The 17,785-nt window shown below is 36.5% G+C and overlaps 1 protein-coding gene across 1 annotated transcript in view; it reads left to right on the top strand.

Annotated features, from left to right (window-relative positions):
- The window catches only part of LOC126976752 (C-Maf-inducing protein-like), a 70,259-nt gene that overhangs the window by 8,338 nt on the left and 44,136 nt on the right, over positions 1–17,785 (top strand). The window lies entirely within an intron of this gene.

The raw sequence follows: 17,785 nt of genomic DNA on the forward strand, positions 1-17,785 counted from the left end.
AAAAGAACGCTATTTATGTAATGGAAGTCTTTTCTCTTCTATTTCTTTAGCTTTCTGTATCTGTCCTCCATAGATATTCATTAATAAGGATTTGATATTCGGACGATTCTTGCTTTACAAAAGAAGTGAGACGATACGTCTCTGTGACTCAACTATTTGAATGTGGGTGCCGTTCTCGGGTGGATGAGCAATACCGGGGCAGATTTGTTTGTTAGAATCATTTTTTAATCATTTCTCTACAGCTACAGCAACAGCTAGAAGCTCTATCTAGACGTATAAATTATCTATGTCTCTACAAGTGACGAAAATTGGTCTGTCCGGCGTACTCCGGTGTGAGTGCTCTAAGAGTTACAAATGAAAATACACCTTCGCGTTTCACACAATTCTATTTGAAACACAACCTATTGCAATGTTTAAAAGATGTCATACTTCAAGTTGAAGATTCTCATTTAAGGGGTTAATACATGCCAGTGACCTTGATCATAGTGCGAGGGTGGGTGAGCAGGGCGTAGGAGTCGTATTTAAAGGTTTTAAAAAAATAAGACAACACCCGATGTTATTTTGTTGTCTGCATTTTTGGAAACAAAAAAATATATTATTTAGAGTAATATAAACCGAACGTTTCAGCTTAAACTAAATATTCCGAGGTCAATTTATGATATTTAGTTACAAGATGTGATTAGAAAAAAAAGTGTAATATTTTTTTAGATCTGTTATATTACTTTAGTGAATAACAGTTATGACTAGAATTTTCAGTATTCCAAGGCAATGTGAGCCTTAAGCCTGATTGATATTAGGTATTGGGGTCGCTATTACGTGGGTACGGCGGCGGTGTGACCTGGTGACCCGAATTTGAGAGCCGACGTCATCAACAGGAAGCTAGAAAGTCGGTCGACAGTACAGTAACCCGAGAACGCGATTCACCCTCACTGTGATGAGCATAAATTCAAGTCTTTTGAACATAGAATCAATGTCGTTCTATATCCATATAATAACGTATATAATTCGCAGTCTGATAACGGAACAGTGTGCTTAAAGATAATGTAAACACACTTTTCTCCTTAGTCGTGTGTCAACTGTTATTGTCTGTATCTAATGACGAAGAACATTTTTGAACAAGTATAGTAAATGCGGCAATTTATAGATATACATGGGGCACACTTAAAGTTTTGCACTTGTAGCTAATCGGAACTATTTGAATTTCGAATGTTATATTTTTTGAAACCTTGACACCTCTTAGTAATAAAAAAAAACAATTGGCGGGTACTCATTTGTCAATTGTTTTTTATCACACGTGAAAGTTCTATGTACGCAACGAAAATGGAATTAAGTCGAAAATATTTTAGAGCGATGATTTTTTATGATTGCCCTGTACTTTTCCCGGGGCGTAAAAAGAATAGGGGAGTCCCAGGCCCATGGGTGTCGTAAGAGGCGACTAAGGGCTTTTTAGAAGTGGGAGAGTCACGCTGCCGTCTTTTGACGTCAGCACAATCGGGCCAGACTCGTCCGGGTTAATTACCACACTCGCACAGAATACCGGCGTGATGTAGCGGCCTAGTGCCGCTATGTTTCGCATAGGTTAGTGTCGAGGACCGGTGGCCATTATTTTGCATTGGCGTATGGTCTGTCCCAATTGGTTGAGTCGCCAACGCGGCTCCCGGATGTGGATAGCTACATGCCGTCCGCCACAGATCTTCTGCTGACTACACATCCCAATGGTTACCAGGTCTTTGCCGACGCCCCTCTCGGAACGTCCGACCATTGCCTGGTCAGGAGTGTAGTGCCTATCCGACGCCAACGTCGCAGACCACCAGCGAGCCGCCGCGTTTGGCACTACAAGTCAGCAGATTGGGATAGCATGCGTTCCTTTTTTGCATCCTACCCTTGGAGCAGGGTTTGTTTCCCTTCGGATGATCCTAGTGACTGCGCCGTTGCAGTAGCCGATGTGATACTACAGGGTATGGATATTTTTATACCAAACTCTGTAGTACCCATCGGTGGCAGATCACAGCCCTGGTTCAATGCGTCAGTTAAAGCAGCATCTGACTGCAAAAAACAGGCGTATCGAGCTTGGGTTGCGGCGCTGGGCACAAAGGATCCGAACTGCATAGTTCTTAAGAGGAAATACAACCGTGCCTCCAGATTTTTTAAGCGGCAAATCGCCCGTGCAAAATCAAAACACGTCGTCAAAATCGGCGAGCAGCTTTCCAGTTACCCGACCGGAACACGCAAGTTCTGGTCGTTGTCGAAAGCTGCTCTTGGTAACTTCAGCCAGCCGTCCATGCCGCCGTTGCACATGAGGAATGACACCCTGGCCCATACGGCAAAAGAGAAAGCCGATCTCTTGTGCAGTCTTTTCGCCTCCAACTCGACTCTTGACGACAACGGAAAAACACCGCCGACCATCCCGCGGTGTCAGAGCTCTATGCCTGAAGTACAGTTCAGACAGGAAACTGTTAGGCGAGCTCTGTTTTCGTTGGACGTCAGGAAGTCGAGCGGGCCGGATGGCATTTCTCCATTCGTGCTTAGAACGTGTGCCCCTGAGTTGACGCCGGTGCTAACGCATTTATTCCGGCACTCTTATTCCAAAGGCGTAGTCCCTGACTCATGGAAGTCAGCCCTTGTCCATCCGATCCAAAAAGAAGGAGACAGTTTGGATCCGGCAAACTAAGGCCTATTGCTATTACCTCCAAGCTCTCCAAAATCATGGAGAGCATAATTAGCCGTCAGCTCTTGGTATACCTAGAGGGTCACCAGGGCCTTTGATCGTGTATGGCACAAGGCGCTCCTCTCCAAACTTCCATCATTTGGGCTTCCCGAGAGCTTGTGCAAGTGGACCTCCAGCTTCCTCACTGGGTGTAGCATACAGGTCGTTGTCGACGGATATTGCTCGAACCCGAAGCCCGTGAATGCTGGAGTGCCCCAAGGTTGTGTGCTGTCTCCCACGCTGTTTGTTCTGCATATCAATGATATGTTGGACACCTCCAACATTCATTGCTATGCAGACGACAGCACTGGTGATGCCATATACACGGGCCATGCAGGTCTCTCTCGGGAAATCGTCGACCAGTGCCGGGTGAAACTTGTGTCTTCTATCGAGTCCTCTCTTGAGAAGGTCGCGGAATGGGGAAAATTGAACCTTGTCCAATTTAACCCCCAGAAGACTCAAGTTTGCGCGTTTACCACTAAAAAAACCCCATTTGTCGTATCACCGCTCTTCGACAACACTTCCCTCAAAGCCTCGCCTAGTATCGGAATACTGGGTCTCGAAATCTCGAGCGATTGCCAATTTCGTGGTCATCTGGAAGGCAAAGCCAAATTGGCTTCAAAGAAACTGGGCGTCATTAATAGAGCACGGCAATACTTCAAGCCGGCCCACATACTAGCGCTCTACAAAGCGCAGGTCCGGCCACACATGGAGTATTGCTGTCATCTCTGGTCTGGCGCACCCCAGTATCAGCTCGATCCATTTGACCGCGTACAACGCAGAGCAGCTCGAATTGTCGGGGACCCAGTGCTCTGTGAACGGCTGGATCACTTGGCGTTGCGTAGAGACGTCGCTTCATTGTGTGTCTTCTACCGCATTTATCACGGGGAGTGTTCCGAAGAGCTGTTTAACCTGATTCCTGCCGCCGAATTCCACCTTCGCACGACACGCCACAAGTTAGGATATCATCCTCACCTGGATGTGTGGCGGTCCTCCACAGTGCGGTTTTCAAGGAGCTTTCTTCCACGTACTACAAAGCTGTGGAATGAGCTTCCTTGTGCGGTGTTTCCGGGACGATACGACATGGGTACCTGCAAAAAAAGCGCGTACACCTTCCTTAAAGGCCGGCAACGCTCCTGTGATTCCTCTGGTGTTGCAAGAGATTGTGGGCGGCGGTGATCACTTAACAACAGGTGACCCGTACGCTCGTTTGTCCTCCTATTCCATAAAAAAAAAAAAAAACAAATGATTTTAAAAGTCCTCTCTCTCCGCAAGACTGTGCCGGTCGTCTTCAAAATGCTTTTCGGAGAGAAGCACCTTATGTTAGCCCCGTGAGGCGATGGTTTGCTGGATATGAGAGAGGTCGGGTTTCATTACATGACGAATATCGTGAAGGGCGGCCTTCAATTACTGCTCTTTTGCCGCTTTTATGTTCGTGTGCAAGTTCACGCGTACGGCGCAATTGTTATAGATCGCGTAAACAATTTTGATATTTTTATTGACCAAGAGTTTAGTAAAATGCGTTTAGATTTTTGTTATTTAAAAATTAATACAGTAAGGTAAAAAAAAATATAAATTAATTTAGGAAGTAGTAATTATCTACATTAAAAATGGTATAAAAGGCATCTATTTTCTTGATTGATTCCTTTAGAATTCTTGTTGATGTCATTTCTAATAAACAGACGGAGCTCTGAGAGAGAAGAAGCGGCGCAAGTAACTCTTCCATCATTCTATTTTTTTGCGCTCTTTTTAATGAAATATAAAATATTGTACTTTCATTGCTATTGCTATGAAATAATCATAATCTAGTCCCAGGCTGTCGGATCACTTAGATCTTCAGCTGTGGAGTAGTAAGATTTACGACAGAGCTATTTCTTAATAAAACATTTAAATTTATTTATAGATAATGCCTGAACAGTGGCTGGGACTTTATTATAAAAGTGTATACATTTACCCTTGAAGCTATTATGTATCTTATGAAGCCTACTAGAATCAGTTATAAGCAATCCCTTATTTCAAGTTTAAGGTAAGTTAATAAATAAAAGTTAAATAGAAAAATGGAAGTCGTAAACAGTATTTATTGAATATGTCTCCTCCTTAGAAATGTAATAACATGTTTTGCTTAGAAACGTTTAATATGTAAAATACAACAGAAAAACATTTATTAAACTACAGATAACACAGTGCCAATAAACAGAAAATAATACAAATTATAGAATACAATTGTACAATACTAGACTTATATTTTAAAACATTTTGTTTATTAATTTGTTATGTTTTTAAAGTGATAACCCTCAACCCTTCTGGGATTTATTACACAAATAAAACTGAAAACAAAATTTTATGAACGATGCACTTTAAAAACATGACAACTTGTTTAGATTAGCAAGAGCGACATCTCAAGTCAATTTCCTAATATGCAATTATTGGGGTTGAGCAGGTTATCAACTGTTAAGTCGATCCTGTAGATGAAGCCACAACCTGAGAGTTGAACAAAGCATACAAGATTTTATGACGATACGTCACTCGAATTCAAATTCAAATATTTTTATTCAAAATAGGATGTGAAATCACTTATTGAAAGTCAAAAAAAACTACCACCCATTCCAAAGTGAATGCCTCAGGCCTGAGAAGAATTGTACAATTAAACTTGTTATTTAATAGCCTGAGGGCGGTCGCTCCATTCCCAATCTGTGGTATCATTAAGAAAGTCATTTATGTTATAGTCACCTTTACCACACAAACGTTTTTTAACAATTCTTTTGAATAACGTAACACCTTTGTTTTGAACATTTTCTGGGATCTTGTTGTAAAAGCATATACATCGCCTCACAAAAGACTTACTAACTCGACTTAGCCGAGTAGTAGGCATCATCAGTTTATGTCTGTTCCTGGTGTTAACATTATGGTTATGACAGTTTCTGGCAAATTCACTTATGTGCCTATGAACATACATTACATTATCAAGAATATATTGAGAAGCAACAGTCAAGATGTTAATTTCTTTGAATTTTGCTCTCAATGATTCCCTAGGACCGGTTAGCTCAGTTGGTAAGAGCTCTCGCACGGAACGCGAGAGGTCGCGGGTTCAAGTCCCGCATCGTTCATAAAATTTTGTTTTCAGTTTTATTTCGTTTTTTTTTCTATTAATATTTTTTTCGTTTTTTGTCTCGTAATAATTTTGAATGGAAAATCGATTTGAATAATTCGTTGTAGAAATATACGCATTTTTTTCTTTTTAGTGCATGTGATACTGTTTTGGCATAGGTTTTTCTGGAGTCGGTTGTTCTTTTCTTAAAATTTTCTAATTCATATTGCGCGACAATTTTATGATAATCGGTTTAGTTAAATCACATTCTCATTAATAATACGTATTATGGTTCATATTATATTATTAGTCAAGTATGTAATTATAATATAATTGGTAAGGATTCACTATAAAACCTGTTATACTTTTGGCAGTAAAATTATACTAATACCTATGTTATAATTTTTTTAAATATTGAAATTACTATCCAATATGACTCGCATCAAAGTTTCCGTACGTATGTAGAAATAAACAAAAACAAAGACTTTCTCGAATCCCGACAACCCCAATCACCACTGATATTGTTAACAAATTTAACTAAATACAATAAATTATTACTCCCATAATATAATTACTAAGTACTTGCATTTTGTTATCAATAAACTCTTTCGGCGCTTATGTTGCGTGTTATTAAGGCGACACTAAATGCCAGCGACCTTGAGCGATATGAGTTCTACATAGACACAAAGCCAATATTTTCAAAATTCTTGGGTGGAAAACAGTTTATATGCTTACAATCCTCGTTATTCACTACTAATCTGAATAAATGAACCTACACAAAAAAGTACATGCTATAAGAATTACTTTTCTGAGAGAAGTACCAAAAAAATGCGTCACGCCATGCCAAAAAACTTGTTTAACTTCAAAGAAAGTGGTAGTTCAAAAAGGCTCGGCAGTGTTAACTATAACCAACAGCAAGCATTAGCAACCTACAAATAAGACTTAAGGATATGTGTAACAGGATTAAGTATTGTTTATAGCTCGAAATGCTATACTTTCACCACAAAACTTGTCTAAAAACACCATGTTTGCGTGTTTTCTGCTTACTCTTCGCCTTAAACTTATACTATAATATTTAAATAACAAATGACGATACATTTTCCATTGCTTGTAATAAACTTCAACTAACTAACTAAAACATTTCCTCGCAAGATTTAAGTATCCTGTGCAGTGCCTGGGAAGTGCTCTTTAGGTTTTGAATAAGCTAATTATAACCGCCTGAACAGATTTACATGAAAATCGAAGCGACATAAATCGTTTCGATAAAAGCTTTTCAATCCCTTTAAAAAGCTTTTATCGGTTCAACTCACTTGTTGAATGTCAATTACTGTTATTCAGTACGTCTGAACTTGTCCGTTTCAATTTACGCCTTTTATTATATTTAAACACTAACGGAACGGAACGTAACTAAACCTTACAAATAATCTTGGTATAAAGTTATAACTGAGAATAAACCAAATATATGCAAGTTGTTGAATATACCAGCAACATAATAACCTTATGACGACCTGTCTATCCGACCGATCAGTGGTTAGCGATCCTACCTACTAAGCTAGAGGTCCCGGGTTCGAATCCCGGTAGGTGCAAGCATTTATATGATGAATATGGATGTTTGTTTACGAGTCATGGATGTTTAAATGTTTATATGTATGTTTATATGAATTTATGTATGTTTAAGTAAGTATATTGTATTAAATATAGCATTGTCTTGTAACCCATAACACACGCTATATTATATGCTTAACTTGGGGCAAGATAATTTGTGTAAAAAGTGTGTCAATAATGAGTAGACAATTTCATGATAGTATAAATTTATTTGTGAGGCCGTACGAATGAACTGCGGATAATAATAATAATTTATTTCTCCGGGTTCTAATGCTGCGACTGCTTCGGAGCGATTCCCCATGGCTGCTTAGATTTCTTTAAGTAAGCTCCTATGGCACGCATTATTGAGCTTTTTTCGTTCCTATTTTTTATTTGAAGTGGGTCATAACTATTTGATGGTCAATTCCTACTTCTTCAGCTCTTAGTTAATTTTAAAAATACGTCTTGATAGAATCTATTGCTGTTAAACAACCGATAAAAACTTGTATGTCTTTGCATGTGCATGCATTGCTCAATATAGTGGTCAGTTATATGTCATGACCATGTTGCTAGACTTTTCGAAAATAGCATCAGTTTTATCCACAAAACTAGAGCGAGGCGAGATTGAAAACGCTTAAATAATTTTTGTGTTATTTGCAGTTATTTATTGTTAGTTGCATTTTCCCCTATTTTGTAAAAAAATATAAATTGAATCGAACTTCTTCAGTAGATTAGTAGACTCATTTTGACAGAAAGCAATTATATGAAAAATAGTTGCAAAAACAAATAACATATAACTTTTGTAATGTCATCAAAAACAGGCAGGAAGCTAAATAGATGCTCCCAATATAAGTCTCTCTGAAATTCAGTCACGTAGCGGGCAAAAACGGATGTTTTTTTCGAGACTTTTCGCCTTTATTTGACGCCTCAAAAATATCCTTGTGAATTGCGAGCTAATAATCAAGGATATCTTTGAGGCGTTGGATCTATCACAGAATGCAGTAGTATCTTCTGTGCATTAGCTAAGGCTTTTGATTGTTTTCAATATTCATCGCAGCTCTGGAACTATGAAAAAAAAGGAACTGCGCTCGATCTTCTAATTTCATATTAATTATTTGTTTAAATATAAAATCGTCGATGTTGAAAATCAGGAGATCTCCTGGGACTCTCCTCAAAGTGGGGGTAACACAATGGTCTATTTTTGGACCGCTCATCTTCCTTCACCTTCTTTGCATTTATGATCTGCCTAACTTTATAGAAAATATACAAAGTAGATTTGCTTACGGATAACGCTTCACTCTTCGAAGATAATATCATCTAAGATAATACCATCTTTGTGCTGCTTAAGAGGGGTATTTGCTACTTAGGTCCTAAAAATCGTTAAGAGAAAAAATGAATGTACCACCTCACTTTGTCATCTGCTTATTTGGTAATTGATGGCGTCAATGCTAGTATTCCTAGGAGCTAAAATTGTCCTCTCACATCTGAGTACACTGTAGATATAAGGCCAAGGTGTTCATCTATGTCGATATTATTCGTCGCCTGACTCACTTTTCATTCACCAATCAATCAATAAAAACCAATAAAAAATATGCTAGTTATAATATCTGTTCTTCCTCTGCCTAAGTCTCTTCCGCAATTGGGAAAATTTAAAGAAAAATTTGACGAGAGATTTAACTATTACGGGAAATATTTGCTTAAAATCGTGAGAAGACATAGTACACCACTCATAATTATATTTGGGCTCTTTCTGCCTCTAAGAGTCCCATCTGAAGCATCTAAGGCTGAGATCTATAAAGCATACTTAGACTTTGCTCAGACTTTACTTACGTAAAACTTAGCTGAGTGTAAGCTTCGCATAATCTTTGATTTAGTTTTTGTAGGTATTTGAAGCTGAAATAACATTACATTACATAAGTCAAGTTCGTGTTTTATCAAACTCAGTAAAGACACAGTAGACATATGTTTCAGTACGGAAACTAAGCCTTGTTGATAAAAACTTACCTAAATACTTACCTACACGTGCGTACACTTCATTGAAGCAATAGGGTTGTCAGGTTATTTTTCTAAGCGACTTTAAAAAAGGAAGAGGTTCTCTGGACTGATTTTTAGAACGAAGTTCGATAGTTGGGGCGTTGCGGAACGTTAAAGGGTAAAAAGCGTAAGATTTTTATGTATAGTGTATGTATAATGGCTATACAGTGTCTAATACATTATTATAGTCTACATGATGTCTGTTATGTAATATTTTTAAAATTTTAATTTTTTGAAATATTTTAATTGAAATATTGACTAGAAACTTTGAAATATGTGTTTTTAAACTTTGTCCGTTGAAGTTTCACTTCTACGACGAAGCAATTATCGTCGTCGTGAGTGTCAATTATTAATAACAATCATAAGTCATATGTATTAACATATGACTATACTATATATAATATATATATTACATATACTATAATAGATATGACTTTTTAATAGAATCAATATAGGTATCATTTTCGAGGTTTTGGGGCTTGTCAATAACGAATATAACGAAATACAAATCTTCGTGTCAGGTTGTGTGATGCTTTGGTACTCTCAAACTTTAATTATAATGACACTACGTATGGTCCTAGACTACGAGCCCGCACCAAAAGTACTATACAGCGAGTGCAAAATGCCTGCGCCCGGCTTTGTTGGAATATTGCACACAGATCTCATGTGAGTTCGTATCTTAGAGAAGCCAATATTCTGAACATGGAAAGCCGCAGACGGCTACACTTCGCTTGTATGATTTTTGGAATTATGAAGACAAAAACGCCAGCATATCTCTATTCGAAACTGTTATGGGCAAATGAGGGCAGGGTGTTGAATTTTATAACAAGGAACATTGTAAAGGCTAAGCTTTGTCCTCCCAAGCATCACACTGCGGCTTTCAGGGGAAGTTTCAAGTACAATGCCACCAAGTGCTGGAATAATTTACCACCGCCGCTACGGGGTTTATATACAGTCTCGAATTTTAGAAAAATACAAAAAAAACATATTAATGACCAATACCTCCCTACATCTCCTGCCTTGGTGAGCACTGTCTAAATTTCATTGTATTATATAAAATAGCTACTCGTATTTATTATTATTTTTTCTTCCTTAAATATTTACACACATACATTTTTTATTATTTTTGTTATTGTCATTATTTACTTTTAGTAACAATTTTTTTTGTTTATTTTTTTTTTATATCTAATAATTATTTTAGTGCCACAATTAATTATATTCTGTTTTTAAAATATGTCAGTTCGGCTCCAAACTTCACACAATGGGGTCACTGAAAATCAGTGTTGTGCTCATAATGTATGGACACAACTATAACTGAGTGGACTCCAGTTTTGGAAGACCACTGCCACATCAAGTTTTGCTTTTGTTTCTTTTGTATTAAGTTAAGTATTAGATTAAGCATATATTTTGTTCTCATTAACTTTTTTGTGTGAATGTGTCAGTTTTTCTTCCAAAATAAATTCATTTTCATTTCATTTCAATATGACATGTGTTTTGACATACAGGATTGCGGATGTGTCTTTTACAATAAAATCAAACTGGGTATCATTTCGGGAGTGTCGGTGAACACACAATTTTATTTCAAAAGTCCGGCTTCAACACGCATGTTAAAAAAATTGTCAATTTCATGCGGCCGCCATCTTGCATTTACATTTTGACAGCACTATCTATTTCAGCACACTCGAAAACCATGAAAAAGACACCGGTGTCCTAAAAGTTGATAATTTCTTGCAGCCGCTATCTTAAATTTTCATTTTGACAGGACTAGCTGGTATTGGTTTCAACACCCACGAAAACCATGACAAAACACATGTAGGAAACTAGTCCAAAATGAATAAATATAAAAAGCATCCTCAAAAACCAAACCAAACTCATAAAAATAAAAAAGACATGTGGCACTCGGGGACTGCCGCGGTAAAGCTATTGCATAACATTTTTTATCAACTTATGCAATTATAATTATTTATTTATTTTATTTAAGCAGTATTTTTTGTTGATAAAATAAATTTAAAAAAAAATCAAACGGGAAGTGAGTAAAATTTAACTTGCAAGATTTGATTACAGACAACGGGCAGGTGAAACTAAATAAAAATGCTTGTCATAATAATAAAAATTAAAAAACGTGATAAAAAAATAAAGAAATAAAAAAAAAATCTAGAATCTACCCCAGGCTCGAACCTGTGACGAAATATCTATATAGATCTAGTAAGTAAGTGTTAGGTTATTTTCGTTACGGAATTTCTGGATTCGGTCTCCACGCTCAAGGCCCGCGATAGAAGCTATGCAATGGCTTAAAAATTGATGATAAATATTGCAGCTGCCATCTTTGTTTAACATTGTGAATAATTATGTTCACGAATTTATTACAATCGATCACACGGATTTATAATTCGAGTACCTACAAATTATAATAATAATATTAAATCAATAAATCATTCTTACCTTTCAAAATCACCAGGAAGTTTAAAAACAAGGAAGTTCAAACTGCCGTATACCACGCAATACGCTGGCATTTTTAAAAAGATCGCGTAAACAAATAACAACGTGAGTGTGACACTTGACTCGTATTGACCGCGAAAACTGCTTAGGGGCCTCGTCGATGCGCATGTTTGTGTGAGTGTGTCACTTCGAACGTTTGTAGATAGTTTCTGTACTGGTACATGTGTCTACTGTGGTAAAGATTTACGTCAGTAAAGTTTAGAGTATATATATTTTTAGAGCGTACTTAGGTAGGTATGTCACCCTAAATGAGGTCTTTACATATTAGTGCACTCTCATATGATTAAGTATACATCTGGCAACACCGGCCATTTTGCCAAATACAACACAAATTGTCTCTTTCAAGTGAAACAGTAAGAAACAAATTAAGTATAATCGACCGTCCGTCCGTCTATACACGACGACGACGCTGCTATCGGTATTTTTCCTGGTCATCAAGTTCTAAGTGAAACGTCAAAGCTAAAACCAAATTCTTAAGTACCTATAAGAATTTTGAACCATCCAACTCAATTTCCAAAAAGTTAAATCTAATTATTCAATGATAGAAACAAACATACAACAATAATATAACTACTAACTTACTAGTATCAGTTTACGATTTTCTAAAAACTTTCAGATTGATCCCGGGGCACGCGAATAAATCAATTTGTTTGCGGATTTTCTTCCGAATTCTTGACAACCAAGAATTGTAGCGGAATCCTAGCCTATAGTTTTCCTCATGAATGTGGCTATATAATATTATATACAAAAAGTTTTTTTATGACAATAAGGGACGAGACGAGCAGGACGTTCAGCTGGTGGTAATTGATACGCCCTGTCCATTACAGTGCCGATCAGGATTCAAATGCCCAAAAATTCTGAGCGGCACTACAATTGCGCTCGTCACCTTGAGACTTAATATGTTAAGTCTCATTTGCCCAGTAATTTCATTAGCTACCGCATCCTTCAGACCGAAGCACAGTAATGCTTCATTACTACTCCGTTGAGGTACCCATAATCTAGCCGGCATACTATGCAAAGGAGCCTCCCACTGATAAAAAAAAATCAAATCCTACATTAGCGCGTTCAAAGCACAAACAAACTCTTCAGCGATATTATATATTAGTATCGGATCTATACTATAGATTCTGATGGTCATCAAAATGACTTGAATATTTACAAGGCATTGTGTTCATTTATACAAGGATGTTATTTTCTAAGAAGTCAATGCCCTAATAATTAAAAGATCGATCAGTCATCGTAAATCGTTTGTTTTAATTCAAAAGGGGCGGTGACCTTGCGGCGTGCGAGCATTTACAAGATGATGGTTTAGCTTACAATATTGTGTTATACCCATTGTACGAGATCAAAAAATCATTTTTAAACTTTTTGTTTGACTGTTCTTGCAAGCTAAAAGGCACAAAAGGCAATAATTTTCTCAAAATTGATTCCCTTAGAATTCTTTTTAATGTTAGTTTAATCACTAACACGCACTGCTTTGACCACGAAACTCTCAGAGCATTTTTTAAATATACTTACAATATTGAACTGTCATTGTTATTGCTATAAAATAATCATAATCTAGTCCCAGGCTGTCGGATCACTTAGATATTCAGCTGTGTAGAAGAAGGATTTAAGACAGAGCCATTTTTTGCTAATCTCCTTGCTCCTTAGTCGATTTGAATGTGGTTTTCATCGGTGTAATTATTTCATTATTAACGGCTCTCAATAAAAATTGAAATTCACTGAAATTACATGCTCAAATGTATCCGAAGTCGCGGGTGGCTGCTCGTCAACGATATAATTGCAAACAAAGCTTCAAATACAAGGTCAGTATTGACGTCTTCTTGAGCGCTCTGTACCTGCGTAACAGTTACTTCCATAATACGTCACCTGTATATGTCACCTGTCACCTACCTAGCCTGCCTGTGCCCTTGCAACTTCAACATTTCTACTAATGGTCTGAAATCAATGTTCGTCTTACCACTAAAATTCGGAACCGGTCAACGACCACGTACCATTGTACAAGACTTATGTTATTGTAGATGCTTAAAGGAATAATAACCCAATCAAAAGATTCGCCCTTTTAGTATGCATAACACTGCAGGTGAATGTTAGAGGCCTCTTACACATCAAAAAACCACGGCATGACCTCCCTGTTCTGTTCTGTTCCACTCTCTCTGGTCTTTGCCACACACAGCGCCCGTGTCCACTGTTCTCATTCGAACGTTCGCCATCTTTCGTCTTCTTCTTTCTGTCGTCGTTTCTTACATGTGGACCCGGAGTGAGAATCACATTTGGCGAGTAGCATATTCTCCACGACAGGTGAAGGGAATGGATCTTAAAAATTTTGAATTTATAAGTATAATTCTTATAATAATGAATGTATTTAGACTGCCAAAAATGATCTCAAATATTTAACTGCAAACCTAAAGACCTTAGGAATCGATATATCCATGGACATATTTTACATGGCTTGGCACGGCGGCCATATTGAATTTCACAAGTAGACCCCAAATACGATCTTCTATTCCGAAGACCATAGAAATGTATCCCTTTTCGTCAATAACTTTGTTTCACTGTCACTCCTAGTAGACCAGGCCTAATATTTTTATCGCGCTCCGTCGTAAAATTTTCGGGATAAAAAGTACCCTATGTCATTTTCTGTACCCCCGACAACGTCTGTATACCTCCCATGCTAAATTCTTATTATGCACGCTGAGTAGGTATGCTACGAAAGCATCACAACAAAACAAACTCACATTCAAACTCATATTACTTATAAGGAACGCTTTATTATTATTGTTAGACATTTACCATAATTCTGAAAATGAATTTAGGCGTAGGCTTTGTAATTTTTAAAAAATAAGTTAATTTAAATTTGTTCTTTAAGTGTACTTTTCTTTTTATTTGTGTAAAAATAGTTGTAGAATATGTTTTAGATTTATATAATACGTTATTAGTATCTAGCCGACAAACAATCGTCATAAAATTATGTTTCATGCATGTCTGATTGCCTGTAAGTAGAATCGCAATTATCATTTTTTTAAGTATGTTGTAATTATAGTGGAATGTATGTTGTAGTTTCTGTAGGTAATCTTAAATAAATAAATAAAGTATCATTTGTATGATAATTTATATTATTTTATCTAAGGTAATTAATATTTGCATAATCTATACTAATATTATAAAGCTGCAGTGTTTGTTTGTTTGTTTGTTTGTTTTTTTGTTTGAACGCGCTAATCTCTGGTACTACTGGTCCGATTTGAATGATTCTTTCAGTGTTGGGTAGTCCATTTATCGAGGAAGGCTATAGGCTATGTTTTTTTTTTCAAAATTAGGGATCCGTAATAAAATTGCTATTTTGTAACACAAGGTGTAAAATCGAAAACAAATTTTTGCGTGCGCTGCAGAAACTATTGACAATAGAACAAAATGATGTACAGGCTATAATATAGGCAATATTTTATAACTTATATTATAACTTATACTTATAAAACTATCGCGTGAATTATACTTTATATGGCAAAACAACGTTTGCCGGGTCAGCTAGTAATATATATATTTATAAATTTGTGATATACTAGTCTGGCCAAATAAAAAAACTAGCTGGGAGTATACCTATATCTAATCTTATGGAATATTTTTATTGATAGGACTTATTGAAAGTCAAAAACTAACACTCATTCGTAAAAGTATGCCTCAGACCTGAGTAGAAGGGGCGCAAAGAAATTCAGCGGGCTTTTTTTACATCATCACGGCGCCTATTTCTGCCGTGAAGCAGTAATGTATAAGCATTACTGTGTTTCGGTCCGGAAGGTGGCGTAGCTAGTGAAATTACTGGGCAAATGAGACTTAACATCATATGTCTCAAGGTGACGAGCGCAGTTGTAGTGCTGCTCAGAATTTTTGGGGTTTTTCAAGATTCCTGAGCGGCACTGCATTGTAATGGGCATCAGCAGAACGTCCTGCTCGTCTCGTCCCTTATTTTCTTTAAAAAAAAACTTATATCTAGTAACAAGTAACTTTTGATTTAGAAGTTTTATCTTTGACAGGATGTCATATTCTTTATGGATAGATTTTATATCCATCCAATAAATATGATCTACATAATCTAATCTATACAGCCAATTAATCCTATTATTACAAGCAAAGAGGATGTAATAGTATTTAATAACTAGTTAAAGACGGTTCGTATTATTTATTTATTTTAGATGTACCAACAATAACTCAACATTAACAATTGATGTGCACTTGCATATTAATTCTAGGTTGGTTATTCTAATTTGGTACTACCAACATTTTAAATAAGTAAAAATTAAGTAACTTAATAATAAATCTTAATTCTGGAAACTATACAATGTAAATAATGATAATGTAATAAATGTGAAATTACAAAAATAAACGTAAGAATTAATTAGTGGTTAACAATCTAATATTATTTTTTCCAAAACTTTATTTCTATATGACCTAGGGTATGTTCCGATATGCGCTGCACAGTGCTATCACTGTAGAAAAATTATTTTCGTTATGGACTAGCAGTATACTGCCACAGTACCCTAGGGAAATATATGACGTCATAAATCGCCGCCATATTCTACTGCAAGCACTGGCGTTTTCGAGGTAAGGTACTCGCAGTACTTTGATCCCATGATCAGTCAAAGCCACTCGAATGCCTATGTTTGTTACCTACAGTTTAATCCCAAACATTTTTAATTTGACAGTAGACTCCATTTGACTCCAACAACAGTTTTTTTTTAATGAACTAGAAAACTTTAATACAATCATTTGAATGCTGCGTCAAAAAATGCGGCTGACAGTGTACGGGAATGCGTTACATTTTAAATAGTAACCAGTATAACTGGCTATAAAGGAACGGCTTCACAGTATACTAAATTGACGTCACACTGTACAGTGGTCGCAGCGCATATCGGAACATACCCCTTAACGTGTCGTGAAAAATATCTACGTCATGATATCGTTGTATGTTGTAGATATTCTATTAAATAAAAGTACCGTATTGTTTCACATTCGTTCTAGACTCTAGAGTAATTATTTGAAAATATTTTATTAATCAAGTACGTATTACGTGCGCGTGCTTTTCATTGCCTTTTTAGATTTCGATGTTATATTTTGTATATGATTGCATTTGAAACAAACACTAAAATGTTTTCACTATCGAAAATTAATTAAATATGTGTTATAATTTCTATTAGTGATAATCTTATAAAACTACAATAGGTAAATAGGTTCAGATTAGAAATCTTATTGTACTATCAAGTATTTGTGTACGTTCTAAATATAAATGTTGAAATCGTGCCAACTCTATGCAGTATAGAGCCACTCACTTTATTATTCAAATTCTTTTAAAACTAGAGTTCTCTTCTTCCGGGTAAATATCTAAAGCGGAAATCCCTAAATATTATGAACAGTAAAATACTTGCGATTGCTTGTCACAAATCATTAAAGATTCGTGTATTCTGCATGATATATTAGGCTAGTTAAGGCGAAGAGTAAGCAGAAAACACGCAAACATGGTGTTTTTAGACAAGGTTTGTGGTGAAAGTATAGCATTTCGAGCTATGAACACTACTTAATCCTGTTACACATATCCTTAAGTCTTATTTGTAGATTTCTAATGCTTGCTGTTGGTTATAGTTAACACTGCCGAGCCTTTTTGAACTACCACATTCCTTTGAAGTTAAACAAGTTTTTTGGCATGGCGTGACGCATTTTTTTTGGTACTTCTCTCAGAAAAGTTATTCTTATAGCTTGTACTTTTTTGTGTAGGTTCATTTATTCAGATTAGTAGTGAATAACGACCTTTGTAAGCATGTAAACTGTTTTCCACGCAAGAATTTTGAAAATATTGGCTTTGTTACATAGATGGCGGG

The sequence above is a fragment of the Leptidea sinapis genome, chromosome 42 (genome assembly GCF_905404315.1).
Source record: "Leptidea sinapis chromosome 42, ilLepSina1.1, whole genome shotgun sequence".
NCBI lineage: Eukaryota > Metazoa > Arthropoda > Insecta > Lepidoptera > Pieridae > Leptidea > Leptidea sinapis.